Source organism: Ursus maritimus, unplaced genomic scaffold, assembly GCF_017311325.1.
Source record: "Ursus maritimus isolate PB19 unplaced genomic scaffold, ASM1731132v1 scaffold_1, whole genome shotgun sequence".
NCBI lineage: Eukaryota > Metazoa > Chordata > Mammalia > Carnivora > Ursidae > Ursus > Ursus maritimus.
The window spans coordinates 9,692,139-9,706,694 of record NW_024423343.1 but is presented as its reverse complement, the minus strand read 5'-3'; positions in this window follow the sequence as shown (position 1 = coordinate 9,706,694).

Sequence of the window (14,556 nt, the reverse complement as noted above, 5' to 3'; positions counted from 1 at the left end):
GTCAAAATCATGCATCAAGTAATACATTTATAATTATGAAAACATAATTATATCTTTTAAGTTTAGTAAATGTCATCTCAAGAAATTAGAAGAAGGCACGACAGATTGCCAGATGCTGTGCACATATTCCAGAGAAAACCATATTAAAGGGGAACAGAAATCATTCAAAAAGTAAGCAAGAAGAGGGGTGAGAGATGGCTCACTAGAAGGGAGGAGAGTGTTCCAAGAATTGCAAATCTAAAGGCCACGGCTGAAGGCTCCACTACATTTAGAATCAAAATGACATTTCAACAGGTGAGAACATATTTCGAGTCTAGTTTATAAATTTATCCCACACTCTTTTCCCCCAATCCCAGTATAAAATTCAGCAGACTTCAGAAAGAAATATCCTAAGAAATCTTATACGTAGAATTTTTTCATTCAAATCTGGCTAGTATTTACGCAGCTCTCAAGAACTTCAGCATCAAACTCAGTATTTCCTAAATACTATAACTAAGGGCAACTTTCATTTGCCTGATAAGTTTGCTTATCTAGTCAGATATTTCCCCGAGGTTATTTAAATACTCATGAAGATTCCACTAATCTTAGTTCTTAATACTTCTTACTGATAGAATCAGCTGAGCAAGTGGCATTTTAAAAAGGGACACCTGTCGATCTTGCATCCCCACGTGCGTGCCCTAATCTCACAGCTGGTCCCCCCGAGACCCCCCGAGACCCCCTGAGCACCAACCCTCATCCCCCGTGTGGTCCCATTTCCGCTCCAACAGGATAAAAGAAACTGTCATGAACCAGGAGAGAGACTGCTCGCGGAAAGAAGAAGGTGGCTCCTAGAACGGCGACAGCAGATGATAAAAAACTTCAGTTCTCCTTGAAGGAGCTAGGGGTAAACAGCATCTCTGCTGTTGACGAAGTGAATTACGTTCACAAACCAAGGAACAGGGCTGTCCACTTTCACCGCCGTGAAGTGCAGACATCCCTGGCAGCGAACCCTTCCACCGTTCCAGGTCTTGCCGAGACAGAGGAGCTGCCAGACACGCTACCCGGGGTCTTAAGCTGACTCGGTGCCGAGAGTGTGACTGGTTTAAGGAGACGGGCTGAAACTGCCCTTACCTTTGGTGGACAGAAAAGCACCACGTGCTGCTGGGGAAGAGGAAGCAGATGAAGTTCCAAATCTTGTGGGGAATTTGGATGAAGGTTCCAAGAATGGCACAAACTGAACTGAGTCACCTTCTAAAGAAGATGGGACGTGAAGAAGTTACTGGGAGCTGCTATTTTATATTATGGCTGCTTTTTAAAATGTTGTGCATGAGCTTATCAAATCCAGGTCTCTAATATTTTTAAGCCCAAGCCCCTTGGACACTGTCACTCTTTTCAGTTTTTGCTTAGACACAATTCCTTCTTTGCAGCTTAATTAAGCTGAAGAAGCCTGGGAATAAAGTTTGAAACAAGGTTAATAAAGCTCTTTGCCTAGTTAAAAAAAAAAAAAAAAGGTTACACCTGTCACTTCATCTCAAAACCACGAAGCAGGATAGAGAAGTTCGTGAAGGAAGGAGAGGGTGGATGATAACAAAGCCACAAAGCAAGGTCAAGACCGTGGTTATCGACAAGGGTGGGACAGTGACTATAAATGTTATTGCTTTCCATAAGATTGAACCACAAAACTGAAAAGATGGGCAACAATTTCCAGGCAGACTAGGGAAATACATCAATTTTGGGAGGTGGCTAATTATTTCACATCTAAAGTGTGAGATGTAATAGCATGAAGTTTGACTCTTACCATAGGTAAACCGATACCCCCCCTCCCCCCAAAAAAAAAAAATCCAGACCAATGACATGGAGCCCATTCTGGGTTTAGGCTTTAAGAAGCTCTGGAGGCTTCTGGTTGTTTCGCCCTGGGGGAAGCCTGCTGCGGGGCCAAAAAGCCCAACCCACCCTGGGACAGCCAGGCAGTGAGAAGCCGTGTCTGGCCGCATGGAGAAGTCAGGTGGAGGAAGACAGAGTCCTGGCCGGCAGCCCCAGCTGAGCTTCAAGCTGAAAGGCAGCACGGACTTGCCTTTCACGCCAGCCAGCCTGCTCAGTCACGCCGACCCAGCTGACGCCAGGGGCGCCTCTTTGAGCCCTGCCTGGATTACAGATTCTCGAGCAAATAAATAAAATGATTGTTGATTTCAGCTACATTTGGGGGTCATTTGTTTCTCACCAATAGATGACCACAACAATAGTCAATGAGCCTCAGGACCCAAATGAGGCTCTATTCATGGGTGGGGGTGAAAAGGGGTCTCTGTAAACACTCCGAAAGCTCCCCAGTGTCCCCAGGAAGAACTAAAAAGAAATTGATCACGATATAGAAAGCGTATGCCATCTGGCCACATCCTATCTCTCTCGTAGTATCTATTACAGAAACTTCCCTACGAGGGAGATGCGATTGTTACTATATTTTATGGACGAGAAAACGGAGGCTCGGAGCGCTGAGAAACCTGCCCACAGTTGCCCAGACAGTGACAAAGCTGCAGTGGGACCTGCCTGACTCATCCGTACTGCCCCCGACCCAGTTTTCCTGGGCCACGATCTGTGGTTTAAACACACACACAACTCATATCAAATCTGGTCTTCACAATTATGACCTACTTACTTCGCCACAAATCAAAGCAGCATGGGCTATTTTCCAACTGAAACTAATTTAAAATAATTTACTTTTTGAAGAATTATAATGAGAATCCACAGTTAAAGATAATTTAGATGAAAGTTGTTCTCGTGACCTAGTAAAAATAAAGAGACGGAGCATATGGTTTGGAATAAATGTGATTCGCTGGGATGCAATCAGGATAATCACTGAATTATTATAATCATTCTGGGGCACGTTTTTATCTTTGTTGACATTTTCCTATCCACCGGACTGTGATTGTATAATAATAACACAACAACTTTAAAGGACTGTAGTCTTCAGTTGCTTAGCAACACATAGCTTTGAGGAGAATGAAGGATAAAGGGTCCACTGGCAAAATAATGCTGTTTGCAGTTCAACAGTTATTTAAAAGTTTTAGGATGATTAAAACTGTTCTGTGTCAATGCAAGTGTGCAAATGAAGGCCTCACAGTGACACCCACCATCTTTATTTCTATCACACCCTGAATTTGAAGTTGGAGCCAATCACTGAATGGATTGATATGAATTTACCAATTTGAACAACACTGATGAGAACAGCGTTTAACACGGCTATTTCAAAGGCAGAGTATCGTTGTTCCTTCACTATCAGAGCTCTTGACATTGTGGAGAAGATTAAACAAAATCAATGCCTGTGAATTACAGAGGACAGCACCCACCCTGTCACGCCCACCCAGCCTTAGCTGTCATCATCCCCATCACCATCATCATCACCAAAGAGGAAAGGCTGAATGGCTAGTGCAGAGAACTTAGCAAATAACATACATTCCACCATGAACACTTATCCACTAAGTTCAGTGATCGTAAATGTAAAAGTCAGGTTACATGTTCTCCTTTCATTCATTCGTGATTGATTTATTCAACCAAAACCTCACTGAGCAACTCCAGAAGCCACACTCTCCTGGGCACAGAACGAACAACGGGGAACCTAGTAGACATGGCGACTGTCCTCGTGGGCTCTCTAGGGTGTGGAGAGACGGGAAACAAGCTAACAACCATATAATTATCAGTCATGACACGAACTGGGAAGGAAGCGAGCAGGAGGCGAAGATCAGTTATGAAGGGGTCAGAGGAGGACTTCTTCCGGAGGTGATAATTAATGGGTATCTGAAGGATGCAGGGGAGACAGCCGTGGGCAGAACCAAGGGAAGAGGAGCTTTCTGGGGGAACTTCACATACAAAAGGGCTGAAGCAGGAAAGAACCTTTCTTTTTTGTGTGGTTAGCCCCTCCTGGAAGGGGACACATAGGGCAGGCTGGGGTAAGAGGGAGACTGGGAGAGAAGGTGACGGATCTATGCCCTTACGGAATTACTAACTATTCCTAAAGTGCTAGGACCGCCAAAAGTCTCACTTTATCAGGAAAAATGTCCCCACATTTTCTGTATCCACAAAATGGAAGGCCTGTTGGGGGGCTGCCACAGCTGATTATCCATCTGGCACAGCTACTGCCTTACACACCGTCCCACCCCCCCATCTCACCGCCTCCCGGTTGACCGGGGGCCCTCCACCAGGTGCTGAGCCTGCTTCTACCACTATTACCACACCCCCACCTGGCACAGAGAGGGGGGTCCTGGGATGCTGCAGCACAGTGTCCTCTGGAATGGTCCATGGAAGACTGAAGTCTGGGCCAGCTTGACCTGGCCTGGGAGCCAGGAGTAGGAAGAAATTCCAGAAATTCAAATAAACCAACAAAGGCAAACCCCAGAGACGTTGTGCCCTGCACATCATCCTCACCCTCGCCTTGCCCATCCTCAGTGTTTTTTCAGGGGCCACCAGACGCCCCTCTAACCCACCTACCAAGAAACCTTGGCTCTGGCCTGTCATTTCTTGCCTCCCCACAAGCTGCAGACGCCCACTCAGCCTGCTTCCCGGCACCTACTCCACCCGATGACAAATGCCCCGTAAGGGAGTGATGACTGCTGCTGGCCACATCCTCACCGTGACGGTCTAGATATGGACCTTCTGGATGTCCTTACCACCTTAATCCAAACAAGTGACTTTAGACATGGAAATCCCAGGCATGCCAACATCCTAGGGAGGAACATCATTCATGGATTTTATCACCAACTCCCTTTGAAATACAATAAAATGTAGAGACACATTGCAAATAAAACCAAAATTTTTAAATAATTGAAAGACATGGGGTCCAGGTGTTTTTAATACCACTCTGCCAAAAGACAGAGTCTATTTCCTTCCAATTTTATTTTATGCACCTTAACCTAATTGTGATTTTAGCCCTGGTTCAATTTTATCTTTTTGGATAATGGGCCTGTGTCCTTTGCTTTTTTTCCTTTAACATCATAAGCACAAAGTTGTCTTTGAAGATACCTTTTATAATGGCGACATAAAACTCTATCGTAGAGCTTTGCCATTCTTTAAACATCTTCCTATTAACTTGATATTTAGGTGCTTCCAATTTTGGACTATCATAAATAACGTGATGACGACTATCTCTGTTAAAAAATTTTGTCCAAATTTCAACAACTTTTTAAGTTTAAGTTAACTCCTAAAAAGGGCATTACAGAGTCAAAAGATTTAAGGGTTCTTTCTTGATCCATATAGTCTAATTACTTTCCAGAAAAGAAAACCAACTTTCACATCCAACATTGATAGAAGTACCCATTTCACGTGAAGAGGGTATATTTTTAATGCCATTTGGAATTACTTTAATTTGTCACAGTATTTGAGTATCAGTCGGTGCCAGGTTTAGTCAAAAGGCTAAGAGAATAACTGCACATAATACTTGTATATCTGGCCATGCTTTGGGCCACCACAATCTCCAGATGGATTCTTGGTCAACTTTATCTTAATTGTCATCATTTCTTTCCTTTCTTCCTGTCCTCTCAGTCTGGCTGGCAATGAAAATTGGCCAGCAGGAGCTTGGCAAGTTTTAGTTGTGATGTCGTTTCTACGCTAATCTTCTGCCATGGTAGACTCCCAGCAGCAAACACAGTGCCTGCAAACCTTGCCTCTCTCATCAAACTTCCTTAAATAACCGTTCCCTAACGTATTTCACCAGAATAGTACAATCCAGGGATTGCAAGCTCCTCCCATATACTAATGGACCTTCCTGGAAAAGGCTGATTCTGTCCACATGGACATGGTCATGTCATCACGAAACCCAAACTTCTCAAATAATTACTGCTGTCTACACTGGCACGGAATCTAACTTACCCTGGACTTCTCTGAAGCAATCATCAAATAGGCTCATGGCATTCCTTCAACTTTGAATTTTCGTAGCCTTGGCAACACTGAACAAGCCACTCTCCTCCCGTTTAATTATGGAAATTTATGAAGAGGAAGAGAAGTTTCCCAGCATCAACTTGAAGGCTGAGATTCAACAAAACGTGGGTTGTTGGATCAGCCAGACATATCCTCTAGGAACCATCTTTGGGTTCCTGGGATTCTGGGTCTGTAGTTTGTGAAGGATGCCACTAGATGGTAGACTTGATTCTCTCTAGGACCCGGACCCTCTAGGCCGCACGGTAAATCCTTCATGAAATATACTTCTGAGACCATGACCTTTGACAGCACAGGAGTGTATTGAATCTACAAGGCTGATTCCTGAGAGACATCAAAAAGCTTGTGTCACCTGAGCACATTTTTAAAATAGACTCTAGAACCTAAGTTTAACATAAACACTTTTAACCTGTGTCACCTGTTGTCCTGCTCTTCTTCCCTGCGTTGCCCCCTCCCTTCCTTGGCCCTGGTAAAAGGTATCTTTTTCCACCACAGAAAGAGTTAGCTGATCCCTTCCTTGCTTCGAACAAAGCCAGTGACAAGCAGCTTTGGCAGAGCCATGACTTCTGAAGATGCAAAAGTGTAGACGTATTTCTCCTTTCAAAACCCATTATAAAAGCATGCAAAGTTTAAAACCATTTAAAAATGTGTTTCTTCACACAATTTATCTTAGCCTGAAAGGGTATTGAAGGAAAAGAAGCAAGACAGCAGCATTCACATCAGCATGCTGGAAAATACTGGAGAAGTGACCTGGCAGGATAGCAAGCCAGAAGAAAATACTGAACTCAAATTGGATGAAAAGGAAATGCCACCACCTACCAGTGTGAAAATCCCTTGGTGCTCCCTGCATCCTAAAGGCATATGCACACACACGCATACACCCTTTAACTGGGGGTGCTGGGAGAGTGGGGAGGGGCACACACCAGCAACAGCCCTCTCTCCCTCCATGCAACAAATTTAAGAGCTCCTACCATTGAAATGACCACAGCCTTTTGAAGGACCTCACAGAACCTGAAAGCCAATCTTCCATCATTGAGATGATATAACTAAACCCCCTGGGGTGCCTGGGTGGCTCAGTCTGTTAAGTGTCTGCCTTCGGCTCAGGTCATGATCCCAGCGTCCTGGGATCGAGCCCCACGTTGGGCTTCCTGCTCAGCGGGGAGCCTGCTTCTGCCTCTCCAGCTCCCCCTGCTTGTGTTCCCTCTCTCACTGTCTCTCTCTGTCAACTAAATAAATAAAATCTTAAAATAATAATACTAAACCCCAGAAAGGTTAGGCAATTTGCCCAAGGTTTTGCTTCAAGCCAACAACAGAATCTGGCCTCCAAACTCCCCATCTAGAACTCTTTTTAGCATACCACCCAAGACTTAAAAATTTGTTCTTCCATTCAAATGCAGGATTCCTAAATGCAATAACCCATGGCAAGGGGAATGTGAGTAATTATATTTGAAGGCTGCAATGATTCCCCTTCGGTGGGAAATCCTCCAAATGATCAACCCATGTTAAAGTTTCTTCTCCACGCTAGATGATCAACTAAGCAGTCGACTATGCAGCACACTAACTCCAGCAATTTCCCCAAAGAAACATACGTAAGACAAGAATGTGTCATGTTTATGAATCATTCGTCAAATTCTACAGAAAATAATGCAAAAAGAGAAGTCCCAGGAAAAACCCAACTGATCTGATTCAGGCAACATGAAAAATATCTGGCTTTCTCTCTAGCAATAAAAACTGAAGTTTGGGACACAATAAAGCAATGGACCCAACACTGAACGTGAACATGAGGAAGATCATTACAAGTCAGGTCAGTCCTCATAAAGTACTTCATTTGCACAATAATATCGGCCCCTGTGACATCTTAATTCACCAATTAGATACCAGAACTGCTTTCATCAATGGAATGGTGAACCACAAAGCACACATTCAGGATTTAGCCTGAGGACAACTGACTTTCCACTATAACGGTTCTAATTTAAAGTCAACACGAGGGTGACAGGTGCAAACAAAAGTCATCTTCACTAATCTATCCCAGGGACCCCTGCGAAGCAAAATGAGTAAAAATAAGCTTCTTTCTTTTGTTGCTCTTAAAGGGGCCCAGACTAAAGAACCAGGGAAAGTGTATCTTTAGATGCCTTGTAGAAAATATACCAGATGTTCCTGCAAATATTTGAGTCCACTTTATATAGGCTTTAACACAAAATGTAAGGGAAAATTTATAATAACAACAACAAAAGCTTTGGGAAAGTCTTGCCTGCAGAGACGGAAACATCCTGGTGGACAGAAAGAAGACAAATGACGGGCCAAAGCATTCCCTGCATTGCCATCACTTTTCCGGAAACCAGAAGAGAAGCGCTTTACTAGAGGTGAGAGCAATGAGGCCCAGAGACGTTAAGTAACTTGCCTAAGGTCACAGAACCAAGATCCAAATCTGAGTCGAATGAGTGAGAGGACTGGATGGGTAACATAGAATCCCATGGACTGGATGAATGTGAGGGCAGGCAAACAACACAGATCCGCCAATTGAAATGTGATAATTGCCCATCAGAACCATGCTGCCCTCTTCCGGTAAGGCTCAACTTTCTTGGAGCAGACCAATATGAGTGAAACAAACCAAACCACACTTTCAAGCAAGGAAGCAGAGGAAAGGTGATATTCCAAATAACGTGAAAATGTGTCATGTGACCTAGAGGAATAAACTGGGCCAGAGGTCCTGGGCCAGAGCCACCCATTAGAATCACCTGAGAGGGTTTTTGTTAATATGCTGCTCAATCACCATCCCCAGAGATTCAGATGTAATTGGTCTGGGGTAGGGCCCAGGCCACTGCTCACCTGAACCTCACCTAATATTCAGGGTTGAGAACCGCCAATGGAGGGGGGCTGGGTATTTTTTCCTTCTTGCCTGTAAAGCAAAATATGCCTTGCAGATTTCTATTTCAGAGTCTCAAAGAATGCTGGGATCTTTGCTCTTCTAGAATCTAAGTAGCACTGGACAAGTCATTTAACCTCCTTGAGCCTGTTTTTCCATCTCCCTAATAACCACAGTGTGCAGAGAACACACTTAACGCCTCCTGGTTTGCCCAGTGCTGGGGCTGGGATGGGACCAGCATTTGATAAAATGTTTATTAGGGTTTTTTTTTTTTTAAAGATTTTATTTATTTCTTAGAGACAGCAGAGCAAGAGAGAGACCACACGAGCTGGGGGGAGGGGCAGAGGAAGAGGGAGAAGCAGGCTCCCCACTGAGCAGGACCCTGGGATCATGACCTGAGCTGAAGGCAGATGCTTAACCAACTAAGCCACTCAGGGGCCCCAAAATGTTTATTGTTGAAGTGAGTGAACTGAGTAAATCCAATCTCCCCTCAAGCTCTGTCATTCCAGGACTACTCATTCATTCACTCAACAGACATTAATAGGAAGTTATTTGTTACCTTTGTGCAGGCACTGTTCCAAGGGCTTGGATTGTACCTCTGAGAAAACTAAGACGCCTGCCCTCATGGAGGGTAAGCTCCAGCAAGAGGGAGACAGACTATAAACAGTGGACCCAATGAAAGAGAAGTAGAAGATGACAAGTGTCATGGAAAAATAAGTAAAATAATAGTTATACTTTTCCCATGTATGCATGTTTGTATGTGTGCCTGTTTACAAATCTTGGAATGACTGTTTCATTTCTGACTGTAATTCTGCTTCTCACATTTATTAAGTCTCATAACAGGTCAAGTTCACTCTTATCAATGCCCATTTATTTAGAATGAATGGATTACACTAGATTTTATGTCAGTAAAGTTTCATAAACTTTTTTTAAAACATCAGTTTTAGACCTGTGGTTCTTGTAAAGTTAGATCTGGTTACTCAGACCAAGAGTCCTGCTGAGAACCACTAGAAAGCTAGACAAACACTGTTTTTTTTTTCTTGTTTTTTTTTTAAAGATTTTATTTATTTGACAGAGAGAGACAGGCAGTGAGAGAGGGAACACAAGCAGGGGGAGTGGGAGAAGAAGAAACAGGCTCCCAGCGGAGGAGCCTGATGTGGGGCTCAATCCCAGAACGCTGGGATCACGCCCTGAGCCAAAGGCAGATGCTCAATGACTGAGCCACCCAGGTGCCCCTAGACAAACACTATTTTAAGCACTCTGAAGCTCCTGGGGAGGTGAGGGTAAGGACTGGCTAGCAAGGCTGTGAAAAATTACAGGGAAAGATCTAAAACAAGAAAGGAATGCAGCACATGGGATAGCTTTTCCCTCCTGAAGTACCTGAATTTTCCAGAAGAGTTTGTTAAAATGTTGAGAAATTGAGAAGAATGATGACAGCTTCACTGAATCAAGGCAACAAAAACTGGAGTTCAGGGCCTGCTGAGGATGGTGAGCCTGATAAACCCCCTCATTTGGGGTTAGGACCGCAAAGGGTAACACCTTACCATTAAAGTAAACCAGAGTTATAATGTGGTAGAAATAAACCCAATTATAACAGTAACCAAATACAGAAGAATCAAATTTTCCTATTTAGGGACAAAGATCAGGAGTGCCTAGGTGGCTGAGCCGGTTAAGCCTCCAACTCTTGGTTTCAGTTCAGGTCATGCTCTCAGGGTCGTGAGACTGAGCCCCACGTTGGGCTCTGTGTTCAGCCCTTTGCCCCGCCCCCCCCATCGCATGCACATGCATGCACGCTCTCTCTCTCTAAAATAAATAAATAAATCTTTAAAAAAAGGCAAAGACCATCAAATTACATGAAAAAAACCCCAAAGCCCAACTGTGTGCTACTTACAAGATACCCGCATTAGAGGTAAGAATGCAGAAAGACAGAAGGTAAAAATATTTTTAAAAAGATATATTATGCAAACACTAACCAAAAGAAAGCTGATATGCCTGGGTTAACACAGACATGGTGAACTTTAAGAAAAAAAAAAAAACAACATACTAGAGCTAAAAAGAAACATGTCAAATGACAAAATGATAAAATTGAATAAAATATTCAATTCACTAGGAAAATATAATAATGAATTTCTATGCACCAAATACATAACAAAATTTTACGGAACAAAATAACTATACAAATGCACAATCAAAATATTAAAATCAAATAGAATATGCTCATAAATCATGGGGGAATTATATTAGAAATCAATTATACTAGAAAAATATCAAAATTTTTGAAAATTAACCAAATGATCAAGTCTAAATAATCTATGACAGAAGATTACCAGGTAAATTAGAAAGAAATTCAAATAATAATAATGAAAATAAAATATGCCAAAACTATAGCTATAGCAAGATTAGAGAAAAAGGCATAGCCTTAAATACATATATTATAAAAGAAAAAGGCTTAAAAATCAAGAAGTTAAGCATTTATTCCCAGAAATTTTAAAAAAATCAATTAAACCCAAGGAAAATGGAAAAAATAAAAAATATAGTAGAAATTAATAAAAAATAGATAAAAAAAGAGACAGAATTAATAAAATCTTGACAAGATTATAAAATCAATAAACTCCTGGCAAGACTATGAGAAATGAGAGAGAAAGAACAAATAACAAACTTCAACAGCCATCACTACAGATCCTACAGATCCTTTAAAAATTACAGGAGGAGATTATGAATAATTTATGTCAATAAATTTGAAAATTTAGGTGATTTGGATAAATTGCTAGAAAAATTCATCAATTTGATATTCATGTAGATTTCATCTTAATTGATTCCAGGAATCAATAACTTTTGGTTATTATGAGTAATGCTGCTATGAACATGGGTGTGCTAATATCTGTTCCAGTTCCTTGCTTTCACTTCTTTTGGGTATATACTCAGAAGTAGAACTGCTGGATTACATAGTAATTTTATGTTTAATTTTTTTGAGGAATTGCTATATCATTTCCAGATATACCATTTTACATTCCCACCAGCAAAGTACTAGGGCTGTAATTTCTTTGACACCTGCTATTTTGGATTTCTTATAACTAAAATGTGAATTGGTATCTCACTGTGGTTTTGATTTGCATTTTTCCTAATGCCTAGTGATGTTAAACACCTTTTCATGTGCTTATTAGCCACTGACTAACTTCTTTAGAGAAATGTCTATTCAAATCCTTTGCTCATTTTTAAATTTGATTGTTTTTTGTCATCGAGTTTAAGGAGTTCTTTATATATTCTGAATATCAGTATCTTTTTATATATATGATCTGCAAATATTTCTCCTATTCCATGGGTTGCTTTTTCACTTTGTTAATAGGATCCTTTGATGCACAAACATTTTTAATTTTCATGAAGTCCAATTTACCTATCTTTTTCTTTTGTTGTCTGTGCTTTTGGTGTCATATTTAAGAAATCATTGCCAAATCCAATGTCATGAAATATTTCTTCTATGTTTTCTTCAAAGAATTTTATAGTCTTAGCTCTTACATTTATGTCTTTGATTCAGTTTGAGTTAATTTTTCTGTTTGGTGTAAGGTAAGGGTCCAACTTCATTTTTCTTACGTATGGATATTCAGGTTTTCCAACACCATTTGTTAAACCAATGTACTTTTGAACTAATTCCTAGTGTCAATTCGTCCTGGGCTCAAAACATGAAATATATTAAAGATCAGTGCCATAGTGGGAGTTCCAGTGGACTAGATCTATAAAGAACATAAGCATACCTGTTACTTAAAAACCCAAACATTTCATTGTCAGTCTGGGTTACAAACTTGGAAGCTTCCTGAGTGAAATCTGAAACCGGCCCCCATGCTCAGAGGGCAGGGAGAGACTGAAGAAAGAGGCAGGTCACTCCAGATGGTGGATGGCAGGATTAATAACCAAGGGAACTTACATACAAGGCTTGTCTTGGATTACAAGTAACAGAAAACTCAATTCAAAGAGCTTAGGCAAGAAGGAAGTCCGTACATTCATATGACCGAAAAAGTAGGGCACTGCAGTGTCAGCAGGTGTCAATGTCACCTGAGTCACGAGTCCCTCCACTTCTCAGTCCCACTTTCCTCTGTGGTTAGGGCATTGGACAGCCACAAGACAAGCGGATCACTGCACCCACCTGCCAAATCTTACAAGTTTATACAGAGGCTTTACCTGGGTTCAGTCACTGTCCAGATGGTCTCAACAACATCTTACTCTCTCAAGGCTGCATCCTTGAAAATGGCTCCCACTGTGGAAACGGTGGGCATGATGTAAATCCCAAGGATGGGGAGGGAATGAGGCGCCTCTGATTGCCGGGGTTCAGCTTGTGAGTCAACTCTCAGTCACATCCTCTTGATTATCTCCTCCAAAACCATTTTAATCGTTGCTCAGAAATTGCCAGTAGAACAGTGAGTTCCCTATAGTTAGCCTTGCATTGAAAAGCATAGAAGGCCATCTCCTCCCAGCTCCCAGTTTTCTACAGAAAAGTACTTTGGTGTCAGGCTGTGAGTAGGACAGGCCTGGTAGACATGGGAACAGAAGGAGTGGGGGTAAGGGACTAGATCTAAGGATTCAATTGTTTTATGAGCTTCTCTGGGTCACAAACTCTCCAGAGTTGCCAGAACTGCCAGCTCCCTGAAGGTGACTTGTTTTTATTTGTTTTGTATTGGAGAGAGGGGGTTCCTGAGCCTACACAACATCCCATTCCCACTCCTTTCTCAATTGCACTGCCCAAATCCCAAACCCTGAGGACCTAAACCAGGTTCAGGCTGTAGAAATCAAGTTGCCTGGTGATGGCTGCTAAGCAACAAAGGATCTCCAGGCCACCTGCCCTGCTTGGGCTCATTATTGAATGTAGCAGATCCCTCCCCACAGCCCACTTGAACTCATTTACACTGAACTCATTCAAACTAGCAACGTAAGTGCTCTGTATAATCCCACATGAGCTAGTTCCTTAACAAACAGGTTAGCTCAGACGGTATTGTAACCCACAATGACTACTGGAGAGGCTCTGTTTCTCCTTGTGACATCCTGAATGTGCCTGATGGGTACCAGGGCCTAAGAGAGGGGACGGCACAGGGCATCTGAAGGTTACCCAACCAGATGTTAAAGCTCTTTCTTAAGTTCTATCCAGCCACTAATGATTCAAGTGACCTTGCACTATATTTTCCAACTTTCTGGCCTCAGTTTCCTCCTCAGTGAAATGAGGCAATTGGACCAATAACATCTAGGGCCACTTATTCATGGTGGCTCAAGTGACCTGGCAAGGTCTCTATTTCTCCCAAAGGAGCTCAGCTGACAACAGAAACCAGAATGAGGCGTGAATCACTGGATTGGTGGGGCAGTGCTCGGGCTGAGCCAGAGAACAGAGCTCTCCATTGACAGGCCCTCCTGGGAGGGAACCACAGGAGGCTGGGCTCTTCCATGGAATCACCATGGAGTTGGGCAAGCAGAGTGTCACAGGGAATTAGGGTCACAAGCCAGGCCAGGAATGAACACCCAGGCTGCTGTGTGCCCGGGCAAGGACAGTAACAAGAAGACATGAGTCTGGTCTGTGAGTAGAGGCTGCAAGTAACCATCGCAGGGAGGATCCTGGGGCTCAGGTTGTATAAGAAGATAACACAAATGGAAATCCATTTGGAAGGTTCTCAAAAGTTAAAGAGAGAATTGCCATACGACCCAGCAATTCTATCCCTAGTTATACACCCCAAAGAACTGAAAACAGGCACTCAAACAATTACTCACATAGACATGTTCATAGTAGCATTAGTCACACTAGCCAA